Source organism: Arvicola amphibius, chromosome 12, assembly GCF_903992535.2.
Source record: "Arvicola amphibius chromosome 12, mArvAmp1.2, whole genome shotgun sequence".
NCBI classification, from domain to species: domain Eukaryota; kingdom Metazoa; phylum Chordata; class Mammalia; order Rodentia; family Cricetidae; genus Arvicola; species Arvicola amphibius.
Window position 1 is genome coordinate 146,011,761 of NC_052058.2, and position 7,972 is coordinate 146,019,732.

The window sequence follows — 7,972 nt, forward strand, 5'->3', positions numbered from 1 at the left end:
GAGCAGGAATTCCACCATGGAATATTTCAGAGTGCACTCAGATTTTAAGGAAAATAGCTAAAAGGATTTTCCTTTGAAGTTGAAGGCTTTCCTACTTCAAAGGGCCTGGGTATGTTATTTGATGAGTCTGATTCAAAAGTTTGCTGGGAACCTTCTGTGGAGTGGATGGCACAATTTGTTGGAAACACAGGTGAGAGCTCAGCAGTGATTCGATTGCGGGTTTTCAGGTTGTCTTGAGTTTCAATATCAAACGATATTGAAAGTTTGTTGTAAACCCGTTTATGGACTCAACTGTGTAAACAGCAGCGCTGCGAGACTCCCATCTCCCCAAGTCTCCCGCCTCCTCTCTGTCACCAGCCATATGGCTCACTGCTCACTAATATTTCTCAAGGCCTTCGGCTCTAGCCAGGTCCCTTACTTCTGAGTTGAGCTGTACCTATTCTCATGCAGAAGCCTGGACTTTTCTTTACTTCAGTCAGTGTGTCCCTAGACATTTATAATGTCTGCTGTCTATAATAAAAACCCTATTCTGAGTAGTTTTATGTTAGCTTGACACAAGCTCAAGACACTTGAGAGGAGGGAACCCTAGTTAAGAAAATGTCAGAGGCACACACTTTTAATCCCAGCATTTGGGAGGCAGAGGCAGAGGCAGGTGGATCTCTGTGAAGTCAAGGCCAGTCTCATCTACAGAATGAATTCCAGGATAGTTAGGGATACATAGTAAAACCCTGTCTCAAAAAACCAAAACTAAAACAAACAAACAAAAATCTTCTTAAAATTAGGCTGTACGCAAGCCCATAGGTCATTTTCTTAATTAGTGATTATTGTGGGAGGGCCTGGCCCCAGCCCATTGTGGATGGCGCCATCCCTGGACTGGTGGTCTTGGGTTCTATAAGAAAGTAGGCTGAGAAAGTCATGAGGAGCAAGCCAGTAAGCAGCACTGCTCCATGGTCTCTGCATCAACTTCTGCCTCCAGGTTTCTGTCTTGTTTGAGTTCCTTCCTGACTTCCTTTAGCGATGAACAGGGATGAGGAAGTATAAACCAAATAATTTCGTTCCTTCCAAAGTTGCCTTTGGTCATGGTGTTTCATCACAGCAATAGTAATCTTCCCCAAAGGGGCCAAGAGATGATGATGATGATGATGATGATGATGATGATGATGGTGGTGATGATGATGATGATGGTGATGATGATGATGGTGATGGTGGTGATGATGCTGATGATGGTGGTTGTGGTGGTGGTGGTGGTGGTGATGATGCTAACTGAGTAAAGAGCAGCACAAACATAAGGACCCAAATCTGATACCAGAACTCATGTGAAAAGCTGGATATGATGATATGTGTTTATCCCAGGGCTGGAAAGATAGACAAGTGGGTCCCTGGAACTCTGGCCAGACAGCCTAGCACAACTGGGGAGTTTCTACCCAGGAAGGAATCTTGCCTCCAAAATGAAGTGGACAGTTAGTTCTTGAGGGGAAATCACACTGTACATTGTCCTCTGGCCCAGGTGTGAGTGCTCAAGTCACCTCTCAACCTGCTTTAACAATAGTTTCAGGAAACAAGCATTTGTTGTTTTCCCATAAATGAGGCCTGGGGTGGTGCGGGTGTCTGGGGCTAATGTGACACCCCTGCAGTGGACAGGACTGACTCCATTTCTGCTTTATTATTCCAAGCACGCGGTTTTCATGCTCAAGGCGGCCTCAGGATAGCACGATGAATGCTATTGCTACTGCCGTCCCATTTATATTCCTGCGAGCAGCAAGAGAGAGAGAGAGAAAGAGAGAGAGACAGACAGAGAGAGAGAGAGAGAGAGAGAGAGAGAGAGAGAGAGAGAGACAGACAGACAGAGAGAGAGAGAGAGAGAATCACAAATGCCAAAGAGAATGCCGTCTAACCAGCACCCTCTTAAAGAGCGCTCCAGAAGCCTGGTCCAATAAAGTCAGTGGGAAGATTACAGAGCACCCTAATCATAAGTGTCACTTCTAAATGAGAAATACTGCTGTTTCCTATCTGTAGTCTCTAGAGCCAGGGGCTGCCGTCCCAGGCCACAGGAGCCATTTTTGCAACAGGCAACTCAGACTAAATCGCAAGCGTTCACGTCAGCCATTCAGGTAGAAGCCTCTTCCTTTCCCATGTTACCACCCTACATAAGGCTCCCCTGGGTCATCTTTGGCCACGCCCACCCCACGGTAGCTGTTGACCGCCTCTTCTCTAGAGTCCACAGAGACTCTGTCACGGGTGAGTCTCTCACAGCCTATTTTCTGTACTTTACACAAACCCAGAATGCAGAAGATGTTTTAACTTGTTGCCCATTCCATATCAGATCATAAACGCAAGAAATTCAGAGAAACCCGTTATTGGCGTCTCCCAACTTCATCTAGAGGCGGAGGCGCTGTCAGAGCGGTGATCTCTTTTGTTGGCTGAAGAAACACACAGATATGTGATGGCTGACTTTAGGTGTCACCTTGGCCAGATCTGGAACCTACAAGCCTCCTGGCACCCCCAGGAGGACTTTTCTTGATCAACTTCTTTGAAGTAGGAAGATCCATTCTAGATGCCCAGGTCAAAGGACACGGGGGAAGGAAACTTTGCCTTTTGCCTGCTTGCTGTCATTCTTGCTGGCAAGTTCATCTGTCCTATTGTTATGGTGTTCCGCTGCTTTTTATTAGAACCAGCTTTTTCGGGGTTCCCATGTAGACTCTACAGGAACTGTCCTTCAGGCCCTCAGTGCTAGGTTAGGTGAGCTGAGACATCTAGCCATGAGGGCTGACCAACAGCCAGGTTCTCAGCCTCCCCGGCATGAGATAGTTACTGTTGGATGACTACCAACCACGCTGTGTAAGCCAACCTAATTACCTCCTTTTTACTGAACACTTGTGCCTTCTCAGTTTCGTTCCCTTAGAGAATCCTAACCCAGGAATAAGGAAAACATGTGTCTGAGCTACTTACTGTTCTATTGCTGTGAGGAAACACCATGATCAATGTAACTTATAAAGCATTTAATCGGGGGTTTGCTTATCGTTTCAGACTGCAAGTCCATGACCATTGTGGCAGAGAAGCATAGCAGCAGGCAGACAAGGTGGGTGCCGGAGCAGCAGCTGAGAGCTTACATCTGATCCGGAGAGAAAACCTGGGCCTCGCATGGGCTTCTGAAACCTCAAAGCTCACGGCAGTGGCACGCTCCCTCCAACAAGGCCACCCTTCCTAATCCTTCCCAAACAGTCCACCAACTCGGGACAAACATTTCAAATAGATGAGTCTGTGGGGAACATGGCTGGTGGTATGCCAGCTCAGAATGGGAAGCAACCAGGAAACATTCGAAGCCTGAAGAGATTAGTGATCGATGCCCATCAGAATAGACTGTTGCTAACTCCAGATTTCATGGTTTACATACAGGGTTTAGAGAAGGTAGATTTTTTTTTTGTACAGCCATTATCAGCAAATGATGAATCCGTGGCGGATTATTCAAATAGAGTCAAAGTTCAGTAGCGGTTCATGAGAACTCTCAGGATTCCTGAGGCTCGCTCTCTTATCTCTTATGTGATTTGTATGTGATACCTTTAGCTAATGGTGTTAAACTTGAAATTTATCCAGTTGCCATTTCGAAAAATCGCCATTTCTCTGGTAATCCTGCTCAGAAATAAAGAAGGAGTCAGCAGAGGTCAGCTACCCTCTGAGCTCAGGACAAGAGGGAGCCCCGGAGCGAGTGAATGTGCAGCGCCCCCAACTGGACTGGGGAAACATCACACCCTACAAGGTGCCCTGTTCGGGGGGGCGGGGGGGGGGGGGAGGAAGCTTTATTGGATCTTTCCCCAGAGTCACTTTGGAGACAGAGTGGAGAAGGAAATACTTCTGACAGTGGGCCGTGTAGGATTTACTCAGGAAGCTGGACACTCCTTTGTTCTATGTTATGCGGAAAGGAAATGGAAAAATGTTTACCCAATAGAGGAATGAATGGTTGTGTTGTCCCAATTAGCCATTTGAATAAGTAATTAGAAATTTAAAAAGAAATATTTCTGCTGAAGAGGTCTACAATCCAGGAAGCTTGAGAACCGTCTACCTTCTGAGATCCAGCTAGTAGATTTTGTACCATTGTTTTTAGCCTGATGAAAAAACACGGGTGAAATTCCAATTTGACTTTGGGGCTTGTAACTTTAGCAGTAATGGTTTTATTTCACCTTAGTGATTCAGAGGTTCAATTTGGTATTTTGTAATGCAGCTAAACCACAGTGAAGAAGGTCCATGGTGGGGGAAGGGGGGTCAGGATGGCCACAGCTCATCAAAAGCAAGAATCAGAAGGAGAGCTGGGACTAGTGGTGTTGGGACCATTTGGAATCCTGGCCTCCAGCTGCTCTTCCCTGCTAGAGATCTTTCCTTTCCTTCTGATTTGAGTTACTAAAGGCTGTGTCAGAGTTATTTACCAGCTCTGCTTCACGAGCACGTGTTGCCTTGGCCTTGAGGATCAGAGGATGAGGTTTTCACCTGTTGGCCCACCTGACTGTTGGGTATATAAGCCTCTGTGGTGTTATTGAATAGGGGGCTTCTTATCAGAGTCCGTGTCTCTGTCTCTCTGTCTTTGTGTGTTTCAACCTCCAGCCCCTTTCCCGGAGCTCACAAACTGTATGGTAGTGCATAGAGCACAGACCTGCCGTGTGCACGGCAAGTGGGGACAGTTATCATGCCCCTGAGGTGGGAATGGGTGGCTTCTGTTCATTCCCCTCCCCCAATAAGAGGAGGGGTCATCCATACAGAAACAACTAAATGTAAGCGGAAAGTATTTCTAATTCTAGTGGACTGAGTCAGAGCAACAATGTGATGTTTCTGATCATTCGAGAGCAAGCGCTTTAAGTCTATATGGAACTCTAAATATGTTATCTCAAGTCTTTTTTTAAAATGTGTGTGTGTGTGTGTGTGTGTGTTGTATGTGTATGCACCTGGTGTGTGTGTGTGTGTGTGTGTGTGTGTGTGTGTGTGCCTGCATGTGGGGAGCTGGAAATTGGCACCAGGAATCTTCCAAAATTCCTCCCTCCCTTATCTTTGGAGACAGGGTCACTCATGGAATGCAAAGATTACTTATTGGCTAGACTTATTGGCTCAGCACGCTTGGGGGCTCCACCTATCTCTATCTCACCAGGTCCAGGGTTACAGAGATACTAGACACGCCTGGACTTTACAAAGGTGCTGGGGGATCAGAACTCAGGTCCTTATGTTCACACAGCAGGTACTGTACTGACAGAACCATCTCCCCGGTCCCTTAAAGAGTCTTAATAGGTCTGTTTAAGGAGTTCCGGCTTCTGAAACACCACAGTTGGTAGACATTCTTGTTATACTCGGGGAGAAATGAGCCTGATTTCGGGAAACATGATGTATTGCTCTGGAGAAACTCCTTCATAATTGTTCTGGATTAATATGGGTTTCACTCGCCTTGGAAATCACGATGGGATTTTCAGAGGGAATAAATTAATGGCTGGCATTTCCATGGCTTATGCTAAATGATTTATTTGATCTTTCCTAAGTGTGACAAGTGACCTGGGCAGGAGATCCTGAGAACCTCTTTCGTGATAATTGTCCCATTTTTGTTTTGAAATGGTTCCTAGGGTCTAAGAACTCAGAGCAGTGCCAAGCCACAGTGTGACTCACAGGACAATCTCTCATTTTAATGGGACAACCTGCCTAATTAAAAAAAAAAACATGAAAAACCCTGGATCTTATGAAAGACTGAATTTCTGCTGAGGGCCCCTAAGACTTCAGAGAAACCCCTTTGGATGAGACTGAAAGAAGCTAAGTTCAAAGCTCCCCAGCTTCCTCAACTCAACTGAAGGAACAGCTGTGGAAAATGGCCTCACAGGCAGCGGATGGCACCCAGGATGAGGGTGAAAGATGCTGGTATTCCAGGATCGCTCTCTCTGGTGCATCAACACCTGAAACCTGGACCCCCCAGGCCTGGCTGTGAGCTGGGTAAGAGGTTCAATCCCTTGAAGGCAGTGGTTTGCAACTGGTGTCGGTCTGTCCCCAAGGAGACATCTGGCCATGACTAGAGATAGCCCTAAATACCCAGGCTTCAGCAACCTATGGTGTCCAGAACAGCCTATCATGGAGAATGACGTGGCTTCAAACTCTAGAAGGTTCTCGGCGTGTGAACTTTGCCAGGAGAAAGGAGCAAACACCAGTTCACCTAAGACAGGACAAAAATGACAAGACAAAGAAATGATCCCACTCAAGTCTGTCTTAGTAGACTAGTGATTTAACTAGGGTTAGTTACATTTTATTAGGAGCAGGGGTAAGGAGCTACTTATAGGACGGTGGGCACCTTATCAGTGTCTGCACTACTGAAGAAAATGTCTCACCTTTCTCCAGCAATGACCGACTTCCTCTAAATCCTCAGAGACAGGTGAGACCTCCACTTGTTCCATGATGGAACTTCATGGACTTAATTTTATTCAGGTTTTTGTACATATACTCTTAGCTGTCATGCCTGGAAGATAGCTTTCCACCTCAGGCCTAATCTAAACCTGCTAAATTATCCTCTTGGGTAATTATTGATTGATAGTCCTTCCTCAGGGGAGCTGCTGAGGATTGGGTACAGGGTCCTTGATGACCATTCAATAACGGACAGTCATTTGACATTCTAGTGGGGTGACTGTCACTATCACACAGCCATTTGCTCCTGCCTGGCTTAGTTCAGGCCAGGCTGTATTTTTAGTCCATAGCTACCCTCTGATGCTCTGTGCCCTTTATATATGGCACCCCATGCTTTAGGGTCTTGATATTTGTTGTTGTTTTTCTCTGGCACATAGACAAATTCATTGCTTATGTGGGTTCATGTCAGGATGTTGTCCTGTGTTTGACACTAGACCCCCAGGGTCTCTTAGCCTTGGGCATAAGGCTTGTAGGTCTTTTTCCCTCTGAAGTTTAGAACTGGGAGGGAAGTTGCTGCCCACACCACATCTCCTTACAGTGATCTTCATTTTTTCCTGCATCTGGGAGAGGTTAGGACAATAATAACCCTACTAGGGTGTACCTTCCCATGTTCCCTCTTCCTTCATGGCTGGGGAAATTGGTGGGACCTTGAAGCCTAAGAATCTATTTGGTTACTGTAGTTTTTTTTTTTTTAAATTAGAAGTATAAATTACTCACCATAGTATTTACTTTCCAAAGTGTTCAGTTCAGTGGTTTTTTTTAAAGATAGTCATAATAATGTTACCATTAACTTAATTTTAGAAAAATTTGATTTTTTCCCTCATAAAAACCCATGCACATTAACAAGTCCATTTGCTCCAACCCAGACAGTCACTAATATACCTACATTAACATGTGCAACCCCTTCAGCCCAGACAATCGCTAATGTGCCTTTTTCTGTACGTTGTCTAGTCTAGGCATTTCAAATAATGGATGTAGCGAGTGGAGACAGCCCCAAGTGAGTGCAGACCCAAGCAGACATGTGCTGTTGTTGTGGGAATGACCCCAAGGACCCTATATCCTTGGGTTCAGAGGCGTTTCTGGGGACCAAGTGTGAGTGTTGACAGTGTGTGCAGAAAATGATGAACTTTCTGAGCTCTGCGATTTCTCCGGCAAAGAGCGTGGACCACCAGGCCTAGATTTTGTCTCTCTGTGTGTCCATCATTTCTTCATTCCCTAACCGCCCCTAGGCAGATCAAGGCTCTGGGAGCCTTGGAGTCATAGAAAATGTAGTCTCTGTGATGGGTGGGCTCCCTCACTTAGCACAGCGCTGTTAGTAGGCACCCCTGTACTAACACGTCATTCTTTCTTATGATCAAGTACTAGTCTGCAGGAAGAATACATCACATTTGGTTTGTTGATGGGTTGGTGGCCACTGGAATTATTTCTTCTTTTTGACTATTATGACTAAAGTTGCTATGAACATTCACATTCAACTTCCGTGTATCTGTGCGCGAATATATACATATAACCATGTCTCTTAGGCACACATTTAGAAGTGAAATTAAGAGGT